The sequence below is a fragment of the Ranitomeya variabilis genome, chromosome 1 (genome assembly GCF_051348905.1).
Source record: "Ranitomeya variabilis isolate aRanVar5 chromosome 1, aRanVar5.hap1, whole genome shotgun sequence".
NCBI classification, from domain to species: domain Eukaryota; kingdom Metazoa; phylum Chordata; class Amphibia; order Anura; family Dendrobatidae; genus Ranitomeya; species Ranitomeya variabilis.
Window position 1 is genome coordinate 952,577,742 of NC_135232.1, and position 18,398 is coordinate 952,596,139.

The following is an 18,398-nucleotide window of genomic DNA, read 5'->3' on the forward strand; positions in this document are numbered from 1 at the left end:
TGATAGATTTGGATATTGATACGCCGTCCTCCGGGAGAGTGTTGGTCACTTGGTTGGCTGTTGTGAAGGGGTTTCTCTTCACCATGGAGATTATTCTGCGATCACCCACCACTGTTGTCTTCCGTGGGCGCCCAGGTCTTTTTGCATTGATGAGATCACCAGTGCTTTCTTTCCTTCTCAGGATGTACCAAACTGTACATTTTGCCACTCCTAATATTGTAGCAATTTCTCGGATGGGTTTTTTCTCTGTTTTCACAGCTTAAGAATGGCTTGTTTCATCATGGAGAGCACTTTTGACCGCATGTTTACTTCATAGGAAAACCTTCCAAATGCAAGCACCACACCTCAAATCAACTCCAGGCCTTTTATCTGCTTAGTTGAGAATGACATAATGAAGGGATTGCCCACACCTGTCCATGAAATAGCCTTGGAGTCAATTGTCCAATTACTTTTGGTCCCTTTAAAAAACAGGGTCGCACATGTTAAGGAGCTGAAACTCCTAAACTCTTCATCCAATTTTAATATGGATACCCTCAAATGAAAGCTAAAAGTCTGAACTTCAACTGCATCTGAATTGTTTTGTTTAAAATTAAATTGTGGTAATGTCTATAACCAAAATGAGACAAATGTTGTCTCTGTCCAAATATATATGGACCTAACTGTATATACATATATATATACACAGTGTGGGAAATAAGTATTTGATCCCTTGCTAATTTTATAAGTTTGCCCACTGATGTAGAAATGAATAGTCTATAATTTTAAGGGTGGGTTAATTTTGTCTTATCGGAGCATGCTCGGGTGTTATCCCAGGATCTGGGCGTGCTTGTATATTATGTTCGACTCCCTGCGGCTACATGATTTGCGGCTGTTAGACAACCTCAACAGATGCGAGTATTGCCTGTTCTTTTTGGGACAATTAAATCAGAAATGAATTAATCAAGATAAAATATAAAAAGCAGTATAATTTAAACCCCACTCCACCCCATCAAAAAACAAAAACTACAACCTTTTTTTGTAGGACACAGATGCTGTCTTTTCTTTTTAAAGTTCATCTTATCTTTAGATAGCTATAGATCTTATCTATAGATGAAAGTAAGTAAAGTGCCTGGCATATTTTATGACTCTTCTATGTTTCCAGAAATGCAGGAAACTAAAGGATGCTTTTGTACATTCCAATCAAGAACAGGAAGACTCTTATTAGTAGGCTTTTCGTCAATGACAAACCTAGCACAAGGACGACTTTGTATTTTGTCAACCATAGAATGTTTTATAATACATATGTCATTGCAATATAGCTTCTATCACTAAGCACCAGAATCCGTCGTTTCCTCAGCCCACAATCTACTAAAACTCTTGTGCATGCCCTCATCATCTCCCACCTCGACTACTGCAACATCCTCTTCTGTGGCCTCCCCGCTAACTCTCTTGCACCACTCCAGTCTGTCCTCAACTCTGCTGCTCGGCTAATCCACCTCTCTCCTCACTACTCCACCTGTTTCTCCTCTCTGTAAATCCCGCCACTGGCTCCCAATTCCCCAAAGAATCCAGTTCAAACTACTAACACTGATCTACAAAGCCATCCACAACCTGTCTCCTCCCTGTATCTCTGAACTAATCTCCCAAAATCTTCCCTCATGTTATCTTCGATCCTCTCAAGACCTCCTACTCTCCTCCACACTTATTCATTCTTCACACAACTGCTTCCAAGATTTCTCCCGAATATCCCCCATCCTCTGGAATTCCATGCCTCAACATGTCCGATTATCCACCACCCACAGATCCTTCAGACGGAACCTGAAAACCCATCTCTTCAGGGAAGCCTACAGCCTGCAATAACCATTCTACCACCACCCGAGCTTCCGCCTCACCACCACCAGAGCTGCCTCTTCACCACCACCAGAGCTGCCGCACCCCCGACCTTCTGTCTCTTCCCTGTCATGATCTCAATGGCAAGAGAACATAGCATAAGCATATATAGGAACTAGCTCTTGGAAGATGGGAACTGAGCTGACCATGAACTAAACCTAACGCACAACTAGCAGTGGCCGGGTAGCATGCCTACGTTGATTCTAGATGCCCAGCCCAGCCGGAGGACTAAATAAAGCTAGCAGAGGAAAATATTAGTCCTAGCTCACCTCTAGAGAAATACCCCGAAAGGAGACAGAGGCCCCCCACATGTATTGGCGGTGAGTTGAGATGAAATAACAAACGTAGTATGAAAATAGGTTTAGCAAATTTGAGGTCCACTTACTACATAGCAGAAGACAGAAAGGACACTTTCATGGTCAGCTGAAAACCCTATCAAAAACACCATCCAGAAATTACTTTAAAACTCTGGCATTAACTCATAACACCAGAGTGGCAATTCCCGTTCACAAGAGCTTTCCAGACACAGTAACGAAACTACAGCTGTGAACTGGAACAAAATGCAAAAACAAACATGGACAAGAGTCCAACTTATCTAGTAGTTGTCTAGGAGCAGGAACAAGCACAGAGAGGCTTCTGATAACATTGTTGACCGGCAAGCAACTAACAGAGCAGCAAGGTTATATAGCGACTCCCACATCTTGATGGGAACAGGTGAACAGAGAAGATGAAGACACCAGTTCAATTCCACCAGTAGCCACCGGGGGAGCCCAGAATCCAAATTCACAACAGTACCCCCCCCTCAAGGAGGGGGCACCGAACCCTCACCAGAACCACCAGGGCGATCAGGATGGGCCCTATGAAAGGCACGAACCAGATCGGAGGCATGAACATCAGATGCATTCACCCAAGAATTATCCTCCTGGCCGTATCCCTTCCACTTGACCAGATACTGGAGTCTCCGTCTGGAAACACGAGAGTCCAAAATTTTCTCCACAACGTACTCCAACTCACCCTCAACCAACACCGGAGCAGGAGGCTCAACGGAAGGCACAACCGGTACCTCATACCTGCGCAATAATGACCGATGAAAAACGTTATGAATAGAAAAGGATGCAGGGAGGTCCAAACGGAAGGAAACAGGGTTAAGAATCTCCAATATCTTATACGGGCCGATAAACCGAGGCTTAAACTTAGGAGAAGAGACCCTCATAGGGACAAAACGAGAAGACAACCACACCAAATCCCCAACAGAAAGCCGAGGACCAACACGACGGTGGCGGTTGGCAAAAAGCTGAGTCTTCTCCTGGGACAACCTCAAATTGTCCACCACCTGCCCCCAGATCTGATGCAATCTCTCCACCACAGCATCCACTCCAGGACAATCCGAAGACTCCACCTGACCAGAGGAAAATCGAGGATGAAACCCCGAATTACAGAAAAACGGGGACACCAAAGTGGCAGAGCTGGCCCGATTATTGAGAGCGAACTCCGCCAATGGCAAAAAAGCAACCCAATCATCCTGGTCAGCAGACACAAAACACCTCAGATATGTCTCCAGGGTCTGATTAATCCGCTCGGTCTGGCCATTCGTCTGAGGATGGAAAGCGGACGAAAAAGATAAATCTATGCCCATCCTAGCACAGAATGCCCGCCAAAATCTAGACACGAATTGGGTCCCTCTGTCAGAAACGATATTCTCAGGAATACCATGCAAACGAACAACATTTTGAAAAAACAGAGGAACCAACTCGGAAGAAGAAGGTAACTTGGGCAGAGGAACCAAATGGACCATCTTAGAAAAACGGTCACACACCACCCAGATGACAGACATCTTCTGAGAAACAGGCAGATCTGAAATAAAATCCATCGAGATGTGCGTCCAAGGCCTCTTAGGAATAGGCAAGGGCAACAATAATCCACTAGCCCGAGAACAACAAGGCTTGGCCCGAGCACAAACGTCACAAGACTGCACAAAGCCTCGCACATCTCGTGACAGGGAAGGCCACCAGAAGGACCTTGCCACCAAATCCCTGGTACCAAAAATGCCAGGATGACCTGCCAACGCAGAAGAATGAACCTCAGAGATGACTCTACTGGTCCAATCATCAGGAACAAACAGTTTATCAGGTGGGCAACGATCAGGTCTCTCCGCCTGAAACTCCTGCAAGGCCCGCCGCAGGTCTGGAGAAATGGCTGACAATACCACTCCATCCTTAAGGATACCTGTGGGCTCAGAGTTACCAGGCGAGTCAGGCTCAAAACTCCTAGAAAGGGCATCCGCCTTAACATTCTTAGAACCCGGTAGGTATGACACCACAAAATTAAACCGAGAGAAAAATAATGACCAGCGCGCCTGTCTAGGATTCAGGCGCCTGGCGGTCTCAAGATAAATCAAATTTTTGTGGTCAGTCAATACCACCACCTGATGTCTGGCCCCCTCAAGCCAATGGCGCCACTCCTCAAAAGCCCACTTCATGGCCAAAAGCTCCCGATTCCCAACATCATAATTCCGTATGCGGGCGAAAATTTACGGGAAAAGAAGGCACAAGGCCTCATCACGGAGCAGTCAGAACTTTTCTGCGACAACACTGCCCCAGCTCCGATCTCAGAAGCGTCGACCTCAACCTGAAAAGGTAGAGCAACATCAGGCTGACGCAACACAGGGGCAGAGGAAAAACGGCGCTTAAGCTCCCGAAAGGCCTCCACAGCATCAGGGGACCAATCAGCAACATCAGCACCCTTCTTAGTCAAATCGGTCAATGGCTTAGCAATATCCGAAAAACCAGCAATAAATCGACGATAAAAGTTAGCAAAGCCCAAAAATTTCTGAAGACTCTTAAGAGAAGAGGGCTGCGTCCAATCACAAATAGCTTGAACCTTGACAGGATCCATTTCAATGGAAGAGGGGGAAAAAATATATCCCAAAAAGGAAATCCTCTGTACCCCAAAAACACACTTAGAACCCTTCACACACAAAGAATTAGACCGCAAAACCTGAAAAACCCTCCTGACTTGCTGGACATGAGAGTCCCAGTCATCCGAAAAAATCAGAATATCATCCAGATACACAATCATAAATTTATCCAAATAATCGCGAAAAATATCATGCATAAAGGACTGGAAAACTGACGGAGCATTAGAAAGACCAAAAGGCATCACTAAATACTCAAAGTGGCCCTCGGGCGTATTAAATGCGGTTTTCCACTCATCCCCCTGCCTGATTCGCACCAAATTATACGCCCCACGAAGGTCAATCTTAGAGAACCACTTGGCCCCCTTTATGCGAGCAAACAAATCAGTCAGCAACGGCAATGGGTATTGATATTTAACAGTGATTTTATTCAAAAGCCGATAATCAATACATGGTCTCAAAGAGCCGTCTTTTTTTGACACAAAGAAAAAACCGGCTCCTAAGGGAGATGACGATGGACGAATATGTCCCTTTTCCAAGGACTCCTTTATATATTCTCGCATAGCAGCATGTTCAGGCACAGACAGATTAAATAAACGACCCTTTGGGTATTTACTACCCGGGATTAAATCTATGGCACAATCGCACTCTCGGTGCGGAGGTAACGAACCAAGCTTGGATTCTTCAAAGACGTCACGATAGTCAGACAGGAACTCAGGAATTTCAGAGGGAATGGATGATGAAATGGAAACCACAGGTACATCCCCATGAGCCCCCTTACATCCCCAGCTCAACACAGACATAGCTCTCCAGTCGAGGACTGGGTTGTGAGATTGCAGCCAAGGCAATCCTAGCACCAAATCATCATGTAGATTATACAGCACCAGAAAGCGAATAATCTCCTGGTGATCCGGATTAATACGCATAGTTACTTGTGTCCAGTATTGTGGTTTATTATTAGCCAATGGGGTGGAGTCAATCCCCTTCAGAGGAATAAGAGTCTCCAAAGGCTCTAAATCATACCCACAGCGTTTGGCAAAGGACCAATCCATAAGACTCAAAGCGGCGCCAGAGTCGACATAGGCGTCCGTGGTAATAGATGACAAAGAGCAAATCAGGGTCACAGATAGAATAAATTTAGACGGTAAGGTGCAAATGGAAACAGATTTACCAAGCTTTTTAGTGCGCTTAGAGCATGCTGATATAACATGAGTAGAATCACCACAATAGAAACACAACCCATTTTTCCGTCTAAAATTCTGCCGCTCGCTTCGGGACAGAATTCTATCACACTGCATACTCTCTGGCGACTTCTCAGTGGACACCGCCAGATGGTGCACTGGTTTGCGCTCCCGCAAACGCCTATCGATCTGAATAGCCATTGTCATGGACTCATTCAGACCCGCAGGCACAGGGAACCCCACCATAACATCCTTAATGGCATCAGAGAGACCCTCTCTGAAAGTCGCCGCCAGGGCGCACTCATTCCACTGAGTAAGCACAGACCATTTACGGAATCTTTGGCAGTAAATTTCCGCTTCATCTTGCCCCTGAGATAGGGACATCAAAGTTTTTTCTGCCTGAAGCTCCAAATGAGGTTCGTCATAAAGCAACCCCAAGGCCAGAAAAAACGCATCCACATTGAGCAACGCAGGATCCCCTGGTGTCAATGAAAAAGCCCAGTCTTGAGGGTCGCCCCGGAGCAAGGAAATCACAATCCTGACCTGCTGTGCAGGGTCTCCGGCAGAGCGAGATTTCAGAGACAAAAATAATTTGCAATTATTTCGAAAATTCTGAAACCCGGATCTATTCCCCGAGAAAAATTCCGGCAAAGGAATTCTCGGCTCAGATACAGGTGCATGACAAACAAAATCTTGCAAATTTTGTACCTTCGTGGCGAGATTATTCAAACCTGCAGTTACACTCTGAAGATCCATTACAAACAGGTGGACACAGAGCCATTCAAGGGTTAAGAGGAGGTAAGAAGCAGCTAGACAGCAATTAAGGGCTAGGCAGCAAAACTCTGAGGGGAAAAAAAAAAAAAAAAAAAAAAATTTCCCTTCAACACTTTTTTTTCTCCTGCTTCAGCCCAAACAATTAACACTTTGCGGGCCGGTCAAACTGTCATGATCTCAATGGCAAGAGAACATAGCATAAGCATATATAGGAACTAGCTCTTGGAAGATGGGAACTGAGCTGACCATGAACTAAACCTAACGCACAACTAGCAGTGGCCGGGTAGCATGCCTACGTTGATTCTAGATGCCCAGCCCAGCCGGAGGACTAAATAAAGCTAGCAGAGGAAAATATTAGTCCTAGCTCACCTCTAGAGAAATACCCCGAAAGGAGACAGAGGCCCCCCACATGTATTGGTGGTGAGTTGAGATGAAATAACAAACGTAGTATGAAAATAGGTTTAGCAAATTTGAGGTCCACTTACTACATAGCAGAAGACAGAAAGGACACTTTCATGGTCAGCTGAAAACCCTATCAAAAACACCATCCAGAAATTACTTTAAAACTCTGGCATTAACTCATAACACCAGAGTGGCAATTCCCGTTCACAAGAGCTTTCCAGACACAGTAACGAAACTACAGCTGTGAACTGGAACAAAATGCAAAAACAAACATGGACAAGAGTCCAACTTATCTAGTAGTTGTCTAGGAGCAGGAACAAGCACAGAGAGGCTTCTGATAACATTGTTGACCGGCAAGCAACTAACAGAGCAGCAAGGTTATATAGCGACTCCCACATCTTGATGGGAACAGGTGAACAGAGAAGATGAAGACACCAGTTCAATTCCACCAGTAGCCACCGGGGGAGCCCAGAATCCAAATTCACAACACTTCCCCATTATCCCATAGAATGTAAAGGTACCTTCACACTAAGCGACGCTGCAGCGATACAGACAACGATACCGATCGCTGCAGCGTCACTGTTTGGTCGCTGGAGAGCTGTCACACAGACAGCTCTCCAGCGACCAACGATGCCGAGGTCCCTGGGTAACCAGGGTAAACATCGGGTTGCTAAGCGCAGGGCCACGCTTAGTAACCCGATGTTTGCCCTGGTTACCAGTGTAAAATGTAAAAAAACAAACACTACATACTCACCTTCGCGTCCCCCGGCGTCCGCTTCCTGCACTGACTGTGAGTGCCGGCCCTAACAGCAGAGCGGTGACGTCACCGCTGTGCTGTGCTTTCACTTTACGGCCGGCGCTCAGTCAGTGCAGGAAGCGGACGCCGGGGGACGCGAAGGTGAGTATCTACTGTTTGTTTTTTTACATTTTACACTGGTAACCAGGGTAAACATCGGGTTACTAAGCGCGGCCCTGCGCTTAGTAACCCGATATTTACCCTGGTTACCATTGTAAAACATCGCTGGTATCGTTGCTTTTGCTGTCAAACACAACGATACACGGCGATCTGACGACCAAATAAAGTTCTGAACTTTAACCAATGACCAGGGATATCACAGCAGGATCCTGATCGCTGCTGCATGTCAAACACAACGATATCGCTAGCCAGGACGCTGCAACGTCACGGATCGCTAGCGATATCGTTTAGTGTGAAGGTACCTTAAGTCCGCAAGGACAGGGTCCTCTCCCCTCTGTACCAGTCTGTCATTGTAAATTTGTTTACTGTAAACAATATCTATAACTCTGTACGTAACCCCTTTTTAAGGTACAGCACCATGGAATTAATGGTGCTATATAAATAAATAATAATAATAAGCATGTGCAGATGGCTAAATATTTGTCATTTGTATTTTCTGTCAACCTCACTGAATTCCACTACATAGCAAAACCTACAACCTCTTCCAATACACCCATGTATACATGTGACTAATTGGCTGAAGATTTTGATAATCCAAAATTAGCACAAGCACATGGTTTGTAGATTAGATTGTACTGTAGATTAGACATGATGTGCAGAAAAATGTCATCTTGTATAAATGCTGTTTTATGGAATATTTTGGCATGAAATAGCATTGTAAGATAGGTAAAACTAGTTTGAGTTGTACATGGGGAGCTTTGGAATCTTGGAAAGAGAGGCTGGTTGTGTAATAACTAGAGATGGATGAAACAGCATGGGGTCACTCCATTTTTGATAACCAGCCAAGCTAAAGCAGACAACTAGGGGGTGGTATTCTCAGTCTGGGAAGGCCCATGGATATTTGACCCTCCCCAGCCTAACAATTGCAGCCCGCAGCTGCCTCAGAAAAGGCACATTCCTTAGATGCGCCAATTCTGGCACTTTGCCCAGCACTTCTCGCTTGCCCTGGTGCGTTGGCAAGCAGGATAATACTTTAGGCCAGCGTCACACTAGCAGTATTTAGTCAGTATTTTACATCAGTATTTGTAAGCCAAAACCAGGAGTGGGTGATAAATGCAGAAGTGGTGCATATGTTTCTATTATACTTTTCTTCTATTTGTTCCACTCCTGGTTTTCGCTTACAAATACTGATGTAAAATACTGACCAAATACTGATAGTGTGACCCCGGCCTTAAGGTTAAAATCAGCTTTGTACAGTCAGCTGACATGAAGCCCAGGGGTTAGTAATGCAGAGGTGTCTATCAGACGCCCCCATTACTAACCATGTAGTGAAAATTAATAAAGATATATACAGGAAAAAGTCCTTTTCTTGAACAAAACACTCCCCAACAAATCACTTCTTTTTCCCATTTATTAATGTGAAAATAAGAATAAAAAAATCAAAGTAAGCCTTACCTGTCCACCATTAATTCACAATGATAATGTCCCACAACAAACATCAACTATGCTATATTTGGTTGCATTGCTGAACGTTGACATGAGTAGCCCAGTGTGGAAGACAATATGGCCTTGTTGTGAGCGCTTGTTTTTTTGCGGGACAAATCGTCCTTTTGAACAACACCATTGATTTTAACATATAATGTACTGGGGGAAAAAAAATTCCATGGGCAGTGAAATAGCAAAAAAAGTGCAATACCACAAATTTTTTTCATTTTGTCTTTACTATGTTCACTAAATGCTAAAACAGACCTGCCATTATGACTCTATAGATCAGTGTGAGTACGCAGATGCCAAACATGTATAGGTTGTTTTCTATTTAAGTGGTAAAAAAAATAGTAAAAGAAAAGTGCTTTTTTCTAAGACTTATAACATCTCCATTTTTCAGGATCTTGAGTTTGGTGGGGGGTTTATTTTTTGCATGCCGAGAACATTTTTAAAGATACTGTTTTGGGGTAGATACTTTTTATTAAAATATCGATACCTAACATGTCTATTTTTTTGTAATTATTTTGTTTTCAATGGGCAAAAGGGGTGATTTGAAATGTTGTGTTTTTTTAAATGTTTTCATATTTTTAAAACCTTTTTTTTACTTATTTTATTTAATAGTCTCCTTAGGAAACTTGAAGCTGTGAACATCTGTGCTATACATAGCAGGGCTTCAGCTCTGCTATGTATAGCAGAAATCACGATCTCCAGTGAACATTGGTCACAAACCGGCATTCACAGGAGTATTGTAATGACAGTCACGGGGTTCTTCTGCAGAAGCCCAGCTGTCATAGCAACCAATCGGCGCCCATGATCAGGGGTGCCGATGGGTGGCCGGAAGGACACGCTTCCAGCAGGAGTGTGTCAAGAGATTGACAGCCGCGGATGGAGCGCCGATCCACAGGCAGGGGCTGACTGGCCCAGGTGGCAAAGAGGCAAATGCACCCTGGGCCGCTCCCCCAGCAGCTGTTCAGGGCCGGCTGCCTGGTGGTGGCTACAGCCACACAGCAAATTGTGCGCAGCCATGTCTGCTGTACTGTGATGCGGCTGGCAGCAGACACAGCCGCATCACAGTTAGCGCACACGTCTGTGCTGGGGCCAGGAGCTATGCTTGGCTGTCACCTTGACGGCTGCGCAGCTACTGCTCCCTTCATGTTCTCTATACTTCCAGGTTAGGTGTTGGGCATGCGCGATGGCGTCATCACGCACACGCTGACATGACCCTAGAAGCAGAGGCACTGCAGGGGAGCGACTGGTGAGGTAAGTATGAAGAACTTTTTGGTTTTCTTTATAAAATAAATTTAATGGTGTGTAACTGCAAGTTATGAAGTGGGGGGTGTAAGGAGGCTGCACATGATGGAATTTGGGGGTTAAAGGAGACTGCACATGATGGAGTGAGGGGGTAAGTGGGGCTGCACATGATGAAGGTTGAGTGGGGCTGTACATGATGGAGTGGGACTGCACACGATGAAGGGGAAGTGGGGCTGCACATGATAGTTTAGTGGATAAAGGAGACTGCACATGATGAAGTGGGGAGAGTGGGGCTGTACATGATGGAATGGGGCAGCACATGATGATGTGGGGGTAAGGGGGATTGCGCATGATGAAGGGGGAGTGGGGCTGCACATGAAGTGGGGGTAAGGGGGACTGCACATGATGAAGTGGGGGGTAAGGGGGACTGCACATGATGAATTGGGGGTTAAAGGGGACTGCACATGATGAAGTGGGGGTAAGGTGATCTGCACATGAAGTGGGGAGTAATGGGGACTGCACATGATAAAGTGGAGTGTAAGATGGACTGCACATGAAGTGGGGGTAAGGGTGACTGAACATGATGAAGTGGGGGGTAAGGGGACAGCACATGATGAAGTGGGGGGTAAGGGGACTGCACGTGATGAAATGGGAGAAGGGGACTGCGGGACTGCACATGATGAAGTGTGCCTGATGGGGGACTGCTCATGATGAAATGGAAGGCGGATAGGGGGCTGCAAATGATGAAGGGGCACTGCAGATGAAGTGAGGGGGTGATAGGGGACTGCAATGAATGAAGTAAGGGGACTTCAAATTAAAGTGGGGGAACTGCAAAATGATAAATTCAGTGTGAGGGACAGGGGACAGCAATTTAATTGAAGGTGGGGGTGGGGAGAGCAAATGATCAATTGAAGAGGGGGTGGGGAGAGCAAATGATCTAGGGGAAGAACAAATAATGAATTTTAAGGGTGGGGGAGTAAATGATGTATTGAATGTGGGGTAGAGCAGTTGATAATGAATAGAGGGTGAGAGAGAAAGACATGACAATGAATTGGGGCGGGAGGGGCATGTAACTATAATGAATCGGGGTTAGGGTTAGAGTGGTAGGTACATAGTGGGGGGCGTGGAGGATGAAGTGACTGGTAATGAATTGGGGGAAAGAGTACAGGTGCTAATTAATTTATATATTAAATGGGGAAAGTGGCTATGCACAGATAGAGGTGCAACAGTGGCGGATTATAATTTATATTTGGAATGGTCGGTTAATAATAATAATGATAATTTTATTTCTATAGTGCCAACACTTTACATTTTAGAGGGGACTTGTACAGACAATGGACATTAAGCATAACAATAAACACATAGATCAACAGATACCAATAGGAATGAGGGCCCTGCTCGCAAGCTTACAATCTATGAGGTTGCATAATAACCAATTATATATTGTTTGTGGGTTCACCTCTGTATTCAGATGTCTAGTGTACACCATGTTCCAAATTATTATGCAAATTGGATTTAAGTGTCATAAAGATTTAATTGTTTTGTTTTTCAAATAAACTCGTGGATGGTATTGTGTCTCAGGGCTCAATGGATCACTGAAATCAATCTTAAACACATGTGATCGTTAGTTTTCCAGGTGATTCTAATTAAAGAAAAACTACTTAAAATGATGTTCCACATTATAAAGCAGACCACAGGTTTCAAGCAACATGGGAAATAAAAAGGATCTCTCTGCTGCTGAAAAGCATTAAATAGTGCAATGCCTTGGTCAAAAGCATGAAAACATTAGATATTTCACGAAAATTTAAGAGTGATCATCATACTGTGAAGAGATTAGATTTGTGACTGAAACAGAGCACAGACTGAGTTCATGCAGATAAAGGCATAATGAGGAAGATTTCTGCCAGACAAATTCATTGGATAAAGAGAGCAGCTGCCAAAATACCATTACAAAGCAGCAAACAGTTATTTGAAGCTGCTGGTGCCTCTGGAGTCCCTCGAACCTCAAGGTGTATGATCCTTCAAAGGCTTGCTGTGGTGCATAAACCTACTATTCGGCCACCCCTAAAGAGTGTTCACAAGCAGAAACGGTTGCAGTGGGCCCAGACATGCATGAAGACTGATTTCCAAACAGTCTTGTTTACTGATGAGTGTCGAGCAACCCTGGATGGTCCAGATGGATGGAGTAGTGGATGGTTGGTGGATGGCCACCATGTCCCAACAAGGCTGCAACGTCAGCAAGGAGATGGAGGAGTAATGTTTTGGGCTGGAATCATGGGGAAACAGCTGGAAGGGCCCTTTAAGGTACCTGAAGGTGTGAAAATGACCTCGGCAAAGTATATAGAGTTTCTGACTGACAACTTTCTTCCATGGTATAAAAATCAGAATTGTACCTTCAGGAGCAAAATTATCTTCATGCATGTCAATGCACCATCTCATGCTGCAAAGAATATCTCTGAGTCATTGGCTGCTATGGGCATAAAAGGAGATAAACTCATGGTGTGGCCACCATCTTCCCCTGACCTCAACCCTATAGAGAACCTTTGGAGTATCATCAAGCAAAAGATCTATGAGGGTGGGAGGCAGTTCACATCAAAACAGCAGCTCTGGGAGGCTATTCTGACTTCATGCAAAGAAATACAAGCAGATACTCTCCAAAAACTCACAAGTTCAATGGAGGCGAGAATTGTGAAGGTGATAACAAAGAAGGGTTCCTATGGTAACATGTGACTTGGCCTGTTAGGATGTTTTGGAGGTAAATAGCTTTTTTGTTCAGTGAATGTGACCTCTTAATGCTGCAAATTCCATAAATGAGCATTTTCAGTTCTTTAAAACAGATCAAATGTTTAGAAATTCTACTGTGCCTAATAATTTGGAACAGTGCATTTTGAGTTTTTATTCATTTTGGAGATTATACTGTTATCATTGGGAGGTTTCTCCAATAAAATTCGATGTATACTCTAACGGGTGATGACTTTTATTAGACTGACTGTCATTTGCACCGACCATTTACGAAAATCCGAGAAAAATATAATTTGCATAATAATTTGGAACATGGTGTAGAAGAAAGGGAAAAAGTGGGGAATGTGGTCTGGAAGCCGTGCTCTAGGCAACTGTGTTATTTTATGCAGAGACGAGTGCTGACTGGAAGAAGTGATGGCAGTCTGTGCTGGATGAAAATGAAAGCAAAGATGAAGGACTTCAGCTAGAGACATCACTAGTGAGTCAGTGTATTACCTGTACACTGACACTATACACTGTATACTATACACAAAGCTCATGTGTATAATGTCACTGGCAGTGGTGATCACTGTATTACCTGTACACTGACACCTTATACAGATCTCCTGTGTATAAGGTCACCAGTGATCACTGTAGTATCTTTACACTGACCATAAATACAGAGTTCCTGTATACAATGGCACTTAGTGTTGTGCTTTTTTTAAAATTAATGATCAGTATTGTAGTATACTAGTAGTAAAAGTTGTACACTCCCTGACAGAAGTAATGTCGCTTATCCATGTTATGTAAATAAAAGCTTATAACCTGATGTTAAATTCATCCATTGGTTGTATAAATTATCATTTTGAAAGCTGAAACCTTCCAAAATGTGGTTTAGGTTAAGAAAATAAATTGACATCAATGCAGAAATATTGATCAGTTAATGGACACAGAATGGTCAGATTTTAGCAACACAAAAGTTTTGTCGCCTGGTCATATAATGCACCCAATCCTAGTTTACATCCTTACCTGTGCTCAGTAAATGATCGGTTATTTAGTGTGTGTGTGTATAAAAAGAAACCTAGCACCCCAGACCTTCACTTGAACTGCAACTTGAGCTCTTGACAACATGCCAAAAATCCACCCTGCGACCAAAGCCTGGATTATCAAGAGGCTGAAGACCAGATCCACTGCAGAGGTGGCGGGCACCTTTAATGTGTCTCAGCGTCAAGTACAAAGAATTAAAAAAAAGATTTTAAGAGACTGGAGATGTGTTTTTCAAGCCCAGATCCGGCAGACCCCGCAACACAACTGCTCAGGAGGAATGTTTGTTGGTTAGAAAATCCAAAGCAAGCCCCTCTTCCACAGCAGCAGAGCTCCAACAGGTCTGGTCACCTCAAGTCCCTGTGTCAACTAGTAAAAGTTAAATTCACCGCACGTGACACGCCTTGTTAGCAAGGCGCGGGAGCGCCGCTTGTCATAACAGACACTGCAGGTCCACACTACTGGACAGGATCTTCCATAGGCGGACATTTAGATTACAATAGAGCTTATATTGCACCGCTGGGACTTTCCGCCTTCTCTGTATATCACTATCTTAGCTGGAACAAGCGATTACGTGACAAAGGCTCTGGTTGAGCCGAAACGTTGTATATAAAAAATCACAGATGCTGTAATATTCTGTTACGCTCCCAGTTTATGTATAATAAATTTATACCAGACTTTGCATAAGAAACCTAGAGAGAGTGCAGTGAATTTAACTTTTACTGTTATTCTGGGCCATTGGTCCAGAATAAGGCTGAGTGCACACCTAAACCTTTACCTGTGTCAACCAGAACAGTTTGTAGGATTCTGTCTCAAAATGGCCTCCATGGTCGAATCAGTGCCCAGAAGCCAGCACTAAACAAAAGGCAAATAAAAAACCATGTGGCATTTGCAAAGTCCCACAGCCTGCTAAATAGATGGATGCTGGAAAAGTAGCAGAAGATGGATTTCTCTTCAGTAGAATTACACCACAGCTGCCACAAACACTGCAGGAGACTTACTGGAGCCAGTATGGATCCAAAATACACCCAGAAGACAGTTAAATTTGGTGGTTGAAAGATCATGGTCTGGGGTTACATTCAGTATGGGGGTGTGCGAAACATTTGCAAGGTGGAAGGCAATATCAATAGCCTAAAATATCAAGAAGTATTAGCTACCTCTTATATTCCAAATCATAAAAGAGGTCAAATTCTGCAGCAGGATGGTGCTCCATCTCATACATCCATCTCTACAACAAAGTTCCTCCAGGCAAAAAAGATCAAGGTGCTCAAGGACTGGCCAGCCCAGTTACCAGACATGAACATCATTGAGCATGTTTGGGGAAGGATGAAAGAGGAAGCTTGGAAGACAAAACCAGAGAATCTAAATGAGCACCGCAACTTCATTCACCAATGTTATGCAACATATATTTGTATTTTAAGTTAATTATTTGTCTGTGGGCAACAAAAATTTTGTCTTGCCAAAATCTGACCATTCTGTGTCCATTACCTGATCAATATTTCTGCTTTGATCATTTATTTTCTTAACCTAAATCACATTTTGGAGGGTTCCAGTTTTCAAAAGAATAACTTATACAACCAATGGATGAATTTAACATCAGGTTATAAGCTTTTATTTACATAACACGGATAAGCGACATAACTTCTGTCAGGGAGTGTATGGTGGCATCATTGGTCTTTGTATAGAATGTAGTTTCATGCAGAGGTAATGGTGATATTATAATATTATGTATTCTCTGTGTAGTGGAGATAGTACTAGGCACTGTATAGCTGTATTGTTGTGTGTATGTTTGTAAGTAAGCTCCGTTATGGCACCATATCTAAGCAGTAAGCTTGGTTCTGGTACTCTATCAATGTAGTAATATAGATTATGGTACTGTATGTATGTCGTAATCTCAGTTCTGCTCCAGTTTCTATGTAGCAGACTTGGTTCCATGTAGTAGACTTATTAAGCTCGGTTCTGCTCCCTTATCTCTGTAGTAAGGTCGATTCTGTTCCCATATCTCTGCAGTAAGCTCAGTTCTGCTCCCATTTCTCAGCACTAAGCTTGGTTCTGCTCCCATATCTCTGTAGTAAGCTTGGTTCTGCTCCCATATCTTTGCAGTAAACTCGGTTCTGCGTCCATATCTCTGTAGTAAGCTCGGTTCTGTTCCCATATCTCTGTAGTAAGCTCGTTTCTGCTTCCTTATCTCTGTAGTAAGCTCGTTTCTGCTCCCATATCTCTGTAGTAAGCTCGGTTCTGTTCCCCTATCTCTGTAGTATGCTTAGTTCTGCTCCCTTATCTCTGTAGTAAGCTCGTTTCTGCTGACATATCTCTGTAGTAAGCCCCGTTCTGCTCCCATATCTCTGCAGTAAGCTTCGTTCTGCTCCCATATCCTTGCTGTTAGCTCGGTTCTGCTCCCATATCTCTGTAGTAAGCTTGGTTCTGCTCCCATATCTTTGCAGTAAGCTCGGTTCGGCTCCCATATCTCTGAATCTAGTAAGTTCGGTTCTGCTCCCATATCTCTATAATAAGCTCTTTTCTGCTCCCATATTTCTGTAGTAAGCTCTGTTCTGCTCACATATCTCTGTAGTAAGCTCCGTTCTGTTCCCATATCTCTGGAGTAAGCTCAATTCTGCTCCCATATCTATGCAGCAAGCTCCGTTCAGTTCCCATATCTGTGTACCAGCCTGTTTTTAAAGCCTGTTATCTCTACTACTTTAATTCAGTGGCCAGATATAAGCAGGGAAAAGGAGGGCCACCGCAACTCGAGGGCCACTGCCTTGTGATGGCCACCCAGGCTGAAAATTGCCAGCCAGCCCCTGTCCACAGGTGACTGTTAAAGGCACATGGCAGCCGATTAAATCAGCTATCATGTGCAGAGAAAGATGTGGGCTTAGTGTTGGAGCCTGTATTAAAATCCGAGACATGACATATGATGTAAATAAATGTCATATGTTGTGAAGGGGTTTATAACTAAAAAACTATGAATACACATTAGCTTTAAATCATAAAAAACAGCAATGGAAAAAAGTTATAAATATTCAGCATGTGTTACATAGTCTGCAGCATTGCCCTAGCCTCAAGAAAAAAACATGAAAAGCTAAGAAGATAGAAAAATGTGCTTGGTCTAATTTCTATATTGTACGTTAGAAAAGATTGACAGCACAGGAAGTGGCAAAGTTGGAGTGTAAGAAATGAAACTGAGGTTACATTTTCAGTGAATTGAATAAACTTCCCTAAGTGATCGTGTTAGCATACAGTGATTGGTCATAGATTCTTTTTGTTATCAATACATTCCTAGTTACCTTAATAATCTTGTAATTTATTCTAATGCACTCTGGTGATTTCATGCATGCTAAAAAATTTGGAACTAAAAAGGTGCAAAAGTGGTTAAAGACAGGAAAAAAAATACCATTTTTGACTTGCGTAAAGTTTATTTTCGCAATTTTGATAAACTTGGCACAAAAACATCAGCGAATACCAGAAGAAGGAAAAGGGAATAATGCTGTAGATGTTACAGATCACAAAAAAGTCTTTGGCAGTTGCAGAATAGCTGTTTGTGTTAAATGGTTTAGCTTGTATAATATTTTGTATCTGTTTTAGGTTTTTATATATAAGTTGGCCTATCTGGTAGAAATTGAGACCTTTAGTTTTAAAGGTATGTGCACACGTTGAGTAAAATTTGTGCACCATTTCGGCATCTAAGGAAAAACCCAGCGGCAAAATCACACGTTTGCCGCATTTTTGGTGCAATTTTGCCAGTGTTTTTGACTGATTTGAGTGAAGTTAGTGGTGAAAAACTCACAGAGATTTGACTTGCTGCACCAAATCTGCAAGTCAGAAATAAGCAACATGTGCA

The 18,398-nt window shown here is 43.4% G+C and overlaps 1 protein-coding gene across 1 annotated transcript in view; it reads left to right on the forward strand.

The window, feature by feature from the left end:
* LOC143791853 (uncharacterized) overlaps positions 1 to 18,398 on the forward strand; it is a 239,405-nt gene that overhangs the window by 17,427 nt on the left and 203,580 nt on the right. The gene's annotated exons all lie outside the window — the stretch shown is intronic.